This window comes from Ischnura elegans, assembly GCF_921293095.1.
Source record: "Ischnura elegans chromosome 13 unlocalized genomic scaffold, ioIscEleg1.1 SUPER_13_unloc_1, whole genome shotgun sequence".
In the NCBI taxonomy this organism is placed as follows: domain Eukaryota; kingdom Metazoa; phylum Arthropoda; class Insecta; order Odonata; family Coenagrionidae; genus Ischnura; species Ischnura elegans.
In genome coordinates this window covers 17,827,737-17,835,539 of record NW_025791657.1, presented here as the reverse complement: position 1 = coordinate 17,835,539, position 7,803 = coordinate 17,827,737, and the positions used below count along the sequence as shown (strand labels likewise).

General features: G+C 36.8%; 1 long non-coding RNA gene across 2 annotated transcripts; it reads left to right on the top strand.

Moving 5' to 3' along the window:
• The first annotated feature begins 1,808 nt into the window (after positions 1-1,808).
• Positions 1,809-5,616, top strand: LOC124172546. 2 transcript variants are annotated; one of them, XR_006868183.1, is made up of 3 exons: positions 1,809-1,852; positions 2,999-3,087; positions 5,468-5,616. It is a non-coding gene; the product is annotated as an uncharacterized LOC124172546 (long non-coding RNA). The 2 variants fall into 2 exon arrangements; XR_006868184.1 differs by lacking the exon at positions 1,809-1,852 and adding an exon at positions 1,906-2,889.
• The last annotated feature ends 2,187 nt before the right edge of the window (positions 5,617-7,803 follow it).

Genomic DNA, 7,803 nt, shown 5'->3' with positions numbered 1-7,803 from the left:
GTCTAGCACTTCGTTGTTCTTCGTAACATTTAACCTTCTATAACACCGTTTTTAACACCCTTTTCCCGCTATATACTCGCCTCGTGTAAACATTATGTCTCCTTCATATTTAATCTTAAATTCCTATATTCATCCACCATTTCCAGTACTTCGTTTTACCTCGTAACTTTTTTATCCTGTATAACACTGTTTTAAACATCCCGTTCCCCACTATGTACTAGCTCCATGCATTATTTCTGTCTCCTTCGTATTTCATCTTAAATTCCTATCTTCACCTACCATTTCCAGCACTTTGTTGTGTCTAGTAATATTTTCCCTCTATAACTCTGTTTTAACCATCCCTTCCCCGCTATGTACTGTATCCCTGCATTCATTCGGTCTCCTACGTATTTCATATTAAGGCTGCGTATCTATACCCATCATGTCCAGCACTCCGTTGTTCCTCATAACATTTTTAACTTCAATAACAATGTTGTAAACTTTCCCTTCTAGACATGTAATAGATCCATTCAATATTCTGTCTCTTTCGTATTTCATCTTATATTCCAACCTTCATCCACCATGTCCAGCACTTCGTTGTTCCTCGTTACATTTTATCCTCTATAGCAATGTTTTAAACATCCCTTTCCCGACATGTACTAGCTCCATGCATTCTTTCTGTCTGTTTCTGTAAATTTGTTAGCACTGTTCGTAGGACTTCAGCCACAAAAAAAGAATTACATGTTGATTGTATTTTGGTTGTTTTTAATTAATTTTTTTATGTACCAAGTAGGTTCCCAATAATATTAGATGAACCAATATACTCTGAATTTGTATTCTAGTGGACGTTGATGGATGCTCTGAAAACATTGAAAATTTTTCTATTATGTTTGTTTAACAATTATTTTTATTTATTTATGGACTTGCCATAAGTCAACATATGCATGGAATTTTGAGATTTTTAATATAAAAATAAACATTTAGACAATATTCATGAGGCTAGTAGATAGTAATAGAACACACCATAATCAGCACATAGGACTTTATTTTCGGAATCAAACTTATCATCACCTACCATAGGGACCCATATTACTCCCAAACTGTATCTCAAAACCTTTTAGAGAAAATACTTTCATTTAAACATTTTCGGAATCTTAGCGTCAACATTAGCCTAAGAATGTATTTTGTTTGCAATTAAATGGCTGCAATTCTTATGGACCGTAAAGTGTTAATAGAAGCTCCCGTGTAAAAAATAGGAGAAAATCGGAAACAGCGTGTTCAAAAAAAAGTCTCCTCGCCCAAATTTAAATTTTAAGTGAAAATGTCTTAAACTAAAAATTTTCTATGAAAATACGTGATTATTTGTCGTTGGTGAGACTCGATCTCAGGACCTAACCGTGGCAGTAGACCACGTTAGCCACTGGACCACGGCGCCTTATGGATATTGCTGAAGAGAATTCAATTAAAAAACAACGTAACTCACCGATCCACGTGCTACCAGAAACAAAAGTTGTATTAAATAATAAAATGCAGATGATAGTATTATTTGGTCAACGCAAGGGAAGCCGAGATTACACTAAAACAAGTGACACCCAATCAGATGACGGCGTAGAAATTTTCCGCGGAATAAAATCAAGGTGTTTGGAAAACTTAATTTTTTAAAGGAGTCCATTACAAATGTAAAGTTATAAGATGTAGTCTAATAAAATCTTATTCGTTCAATTGACTTTAAATCACCATTTTTAATTGTTCTTAAGAAAATAAGTTTGACCAATTCTCTGTGACGTCAGAGCCGTTATCCAATCACGTAACAATGAGCTCTCGGGTGCTTCAATTCGTCTCAGTTTGGAGGGATCCGTCAACGAGGACATAGGTAAGTGAAGAGACATTCCTATGTTGTTGTTTCCTTGTTATACATCTATGCTATTAATGGTTGTTTTGTTCACGATATCAGTATGTTTGCAGTGATTAGTGCTGATAGTTGTATGTGAGTTCAGGGCTTCAATCGGATTCATTTCGCTACAGAACATGTTTTGTACTTAGCAAAGAATCTCAAGGTTATAAGGAAATATTTTGTAATACATTCGCCAGCGATGCAAAGTCTTTCGTTGCTGCTGCCAAACATACGAGTGCTGAAGAGATACTTTTCCTCCCAGTACCTTTTGTGTCTGATAATCCAATACGACATGTGAAAATGCCTTTGTGAAATGACATTCGTCGAATTTGTTCGTCAACGAGTGCGACACCTTGTAATCCAGTTTGTTATTCTTCCGGAATGCTTCATGACTCAGGTGACGATGCATCCGCCCTTGCAGAAATCCATAGGCTGCTACTGTGACTATTGTTTAATAGAGGTGGTTTCCGTGAATTTTTTGAGTCGATATCACCGAAGTGCTTTTCTCAGGATAATGTTTGCATGCCACTCGGGTGATTACCTGAGGGTTTTGAGGACAGCTGGTATGCAATGATTTATCCCAAATCGGTGGTGAAAAGTGATAGTGATCGAGTTTTGTTGTCTTCATATATTACGCGTCAAGAAACTAGTGCATGAATTTTTGAGAGGACGTCACCAAGTTCAAGTATATTTGTAAAAAGGTCCCATTTGACCGCCGTATTCGTCAATGTTGCTATTATCAGCCACATGAAATTATGCGGAGAGCCTCCCTGGAGTAATTTCGTAATACTTTCTGTAGTCGCGAGTGAATGTAATAGTTATAATCGCTGCTTTTCGGGAATTTTATTTCAATCAACCAAGAATTTACAATTGTCTTGATTGAAATTACCTTTTTGGCCGTTGACCTGCTTAGCTTTAGCAATCAAAATGGAAAGATGATTGTAAAGAAGTGGATTGCCTGCTATTTGTGCATAATTTATTTTCGTATCTGAACTTTACCGTCATTGTGGTAGTTGGTAATAGCCATTATAATATATAGCAATGCAGCTTTTATGCATTTTGTAGTCTTGGTTTTATCAAATGGAAATCATTATTCTAAAGCGTGTTTTTTATAATTTTTTACAGTAAATTGAGACCATATGAAAGCGGCAGTGACTACACGAGTGACATTTTCTGGCATTCGACTGAATTGGCGAGTGGAGATACTGTGGATGGTAAGCTATTGTCTCATTTTTTGATAATTTAATACATTTTGTAATATTTTATGCCAAAGAGTAATACTAGATCCTATTATATATTCACTCGTACCTACGTGTATGGATTTAGAAAATTCGAATGCTAAATGAGAATCCATTCGAACTTCTCGTGTATAAGTCTTAAGATTCCGATTTCAAGATGCAGCTGAAGATTTTTTTTACTTTCCCTTGTCTATCACACTTGTTTCGAAACATAATATTGCACCCCATAGTGGCCCTCTTTCCAATATAAAAGATATATCATTCATTTTGTGATATTTAAAGATATTCGCATTTTTTCATATTAATCGTAATTATCATTTCAATAGTACATTCAATTTATTTGAAAACGTTAGAAACATGAACAAACGTCTATTAAGGGGATAAGATAGCATTGTTATGCAATACCCTTTATACGCTGGCTAAGAAAAAACACCAATTTATCGATAAACGATTTAAGTTTTTCCTGGTGAATACTTCTGACAATTATTTCTCGGGTTTGCATCCAGGTTAAAGCTTTTATGTAAGCCGACGTTTCGGAAGACGACTTGTCTTCCATCCTCAAGGCTGTGTTACTTAAATGAAGTTAAATTTCACACTGAACAAGATCGACCGTTTACGGAGACAACAATACGGCTCAGGTGTCGTCCGATTGGCTGCATTGGTCTTTTGAAATTCTTCACGTTTAACCCTTATGCTTTTCATACAGCTGATTACAGGTCTCCATGTAGTGCTTAGATGAAAGCCGGTGTCCCGATTGAAATTTTTGGAATTGAGGCGAATCTCTATTGCTTCCTTAACTACGCGGTCCCAGTAACGTTGAGCATGGCAAAGGATTTTGGTGTCGTCCCATTTAATAGCATGGTCTTCATCAATGCTGTGTTCCGCCACGGCCGACTTTTCTGGTTGCGCTAATCTGAAAAATCTCCGGTGTTCTTTCAGCCTCGTCTCAATCGTTCGGCCTGTCTCCCCCACATACATTTTACCACATTTACAATATTATACCGTCGTAGAATGCGGTGGATCTTACCAGATATGGTTGACACATATGGGATTAAGGCTGTTGATAGTGGTTTTTCAGGCGGCTCATCCGGGCAACTCTTTTGTTTTTTGTTGAATCTGCTTAGGGCCTTAAAAATCTCTTGTTTTCCATAGCCATTCCGTAAAAATTTTGTCTTAAGGTGGTCTAACTAGGCTGAGATGCTTGTATTATCTTATATTAACTTGGCTCTATGGACCAAGGTAGATAATACAGCGGCCTTCTGCGATGGATGGTGGTGGCTCTGTCCGTTGAGATACAGGTCAGTATGCGTTGGCTTCCTATAAACGGAAAGACCTAGGCTCCCATCTTCTTTCCTATGTATTAGAATGTCGAGGAAAGGAAGTCGCCCATTCTCTTCTACCTCCATGGCAAATGTGATGCTCGGGTGTTGGTGGTTCATATGTGTCAAAAATTCCTGCAATGCAGCTGAACCATGTTGCCAAACTAAAAAGAAATCGTCCACATATCTGGAAAAAACATTTTGGACGGCAGGGATCGGTATCGAGGGCTTTTCTCTCAAAATCTTCCATGAAAAAATTAGCGATAGCCGGTGTAATTTGTGAATCCATTGCGACAACATCCATTGCTCATAAAAAAATATCCTCAAAAAAAATAGGAAGAAGTGAGCACATGATAAAAAAGTTTGACCGTCTTCGTAATGAATTTACTCTCTAGCAGACTCAAGGTGTCAACAAGAGGGACCCGCGTGAAGAGAGACACCACATCCAAACTAACCATCAAATCGGTAGGATCTAAACGAATATCCATAAGAGTGTTCAAAAAATCTAGTGAGTTTTTCACATGGTGTTCACTGAAAGCCAAGAATGGTGTTAGGATACCCGTAAGATATTTTGCAACGTAATATGTGGGAGAGTTAATTGCGTTGACAATCGGCCTCAACGGTGTTCCTTCCTTATGAATCTTGGGCAACCCATAAAACCTATGAGGCACTGGTGCTTAAGGTAGCAGGTTCTTTGCTGTCTCTGGTGGCAAACTAATTTTTAAAATTAACTTAACATGCAAGTGGAACCTTACCAGCCTTAGAAGGGGAGGATTTGACATGGATTCAATGGTTTATAAGAAAACGTCTGTTCATACATCGAGAATAAATGCCGTAAGTACTGAGTTTCACTTTGCATTCATAATGATGATTCGTTCAATAGATCCGAAAATTAGGCTATCTACAAAATCTGTATTTAGCTAACTAAATACATGGCAACGATTTTAGTACGTTCTTAAACAATGCCGAAGTGTTCTTTTATCCATGCCGTGTTCGTTTTTTGGTTGTAATCGATGTGTTAATTTTAACATTTTCAGATAAAATGAAGGATTTTGCTTCCGGATGAAAACGTGAAATTCGCTTAATACACAAACACGAGTGTTTTTCCCATACCAGCCTTAGGAGGGAAGGATTTGACATGGATTCAATGGTTTTTGAGGATACTTCTGTTCATACATCGAGAATTAATGCCGTAAGTACTGAGTTTCACTTTACATTCATAATGATGAGTCGTTCAATAGAACCGAAAATTAGGCTACCTACAAAATCTGTATTTAGCTAACTTAATACATGGAAACGATTTTAATACGTTCTTAAACAATGCCCCAGTGTTCTTTTATCCATGCCGTGTTCGTTTTTTAGTTGTAATCGAAGTGTCAATTTAAACATTTTCAGATGAAATGAAGGATTTTGCTTCCGGATGAAGACGTGAAATTCGCTTCATTCACAAACACGCAAGTTTTCCCTTTACCAGCCTTAGGAGGGGAGGATTTGACATGGATTCAATGGTTTTTGAGGAAACGTCTGTTCATACATCGAGAAGAAATGCCGTAAGTACTGAGTTTCACTTTGCATTCATAATGATGAGTCGTTCAATATATACGAAAATTAGGCTATCTACAAAAGCTGTATTTAGCTAACTTAATACATGGCAACGATTTTAATACGTTCTTAAACAATGCCCAAGTGTTATTTAATCCATGCCGTGTTCGTTTTTTGGTTGTAATCGAAGTGTCAATTTTAACATTTTTAGATGAAATTAAGGATTTTGCTTCCGGATGAAGACGTAAAATTCGCTTTTATAACAAAGACGCAAGTTTTCCCCTTTCCAGCCTTAGGAGGGGAAGATTTGACATGGATTCAACGGTTTTTGAGGAAACGTCTGTTCATACATCGAGAATAAATGCCGTAAGTACTGAGTTTCAGTTTGAATTCATAATGATGAGTCGTTCAATAGATCCGAAAATTATACCTTCTACAAAAACTGTATTTAGCTAAATTAATACATGGCGACGATTTTAATACGTTCTTAAGCAATGCCCCAGTGTTTTTTTATCGATGCCGTGTTCATTTTTTGGTTGTAATGGAAGTGTCAATTTTAACATTTTCAGATGAAACGAAGGATTTTGCTTCCGAATGAAGACGTGAAATTCGCTTAATTCAAAAACAGGAAAGTTTTCCCCTCAAGAGCCTCAGGAGGGGAGGACTTGACATGGATTCAATGGTTTTTTAGGAAACGACTGTTCATGGATCGAGAATAAATGTCGTAAGTACTGAGTTTCACCTTGCATTCATAATGATGAGTCGTTCAATAGATCCGAAAATTAGGCTCTCTACAAAATATGTATTTAGCTAACTTAATACATGGCAACTATTTTAATACGTTCTTAAACAATGCCTCAGTGTTATTTTATCCATGCCGTGTTCGTTTTTTGGTTGTAATGGAAGTGTCAATTTTAACATTTTCAGATGAAATGAAGGATTTTGCTTCCGGATGAAGACGTGAAATTCGTTTAATTCAAAAACAGGCAAGTTTTCCCCTTTCCAACCTTAGTAGGGGAGGATTTAACATGGATTCAATGGTTTTTGAGGAAACGTCTGTTCATATATCGAGAATAAATGCCGTAAGTACTGAGTTTCACTTTGCATTCATAATGATGAGTCGTTCAATAGATCCGAAAATTAGGCTCTCTACAAAATCTGTATTTACTTAACTTAATCCATGGCAACGATTTTAATACGTTCTTAAACAATGCCCCAGTGATATTTTATCCATGCCGTGTTCGTTTTTTGGTTGTAATGGAAGTGTCAATTTTAACATTTTCAGATGAAATGAAGGATTTTGCTTCCGGATGAAGACGTGAAATTCGCTTAATTCAAAAACAGGCAAGTTTTCCCCTTACCATCCTTAGGAGGGGAGAATTTGACATGGATTGAATGGTTTTTGAGGAAACGTCTGCTTATACATCGAGAATAAATGCCGTAAGTACTGAGTTTCACTTTGCATTCATAATAATGAGTCGTTGAATATATCCGAAAAATAGCTCTCTACAAAATCTGTATTTAGCTAACTTAATACATGGCGACGATTATAATACGTTCTTAAACAATGCCCCAGTGATATTTTATCCATGCCGTGTTCGTTTTTTGGTTGTAATGGAAGTGCCAATTTTAACATTTTCAGATGAAATGAAGAATTTTGCTTCCGGATGAAGACGTGAAATTCGCTTAATTCAAAAACAGGCAAGTTTTCCCCTTACCATCCTTAGGAGGGGAGAATTTGACATGGATTGAATGGTTTTTGAGGAAACGTCTGCTTATACATCGAGAATAAATGCCGTAAGTACTGAGTTTCACTTTGCATTCATAATAA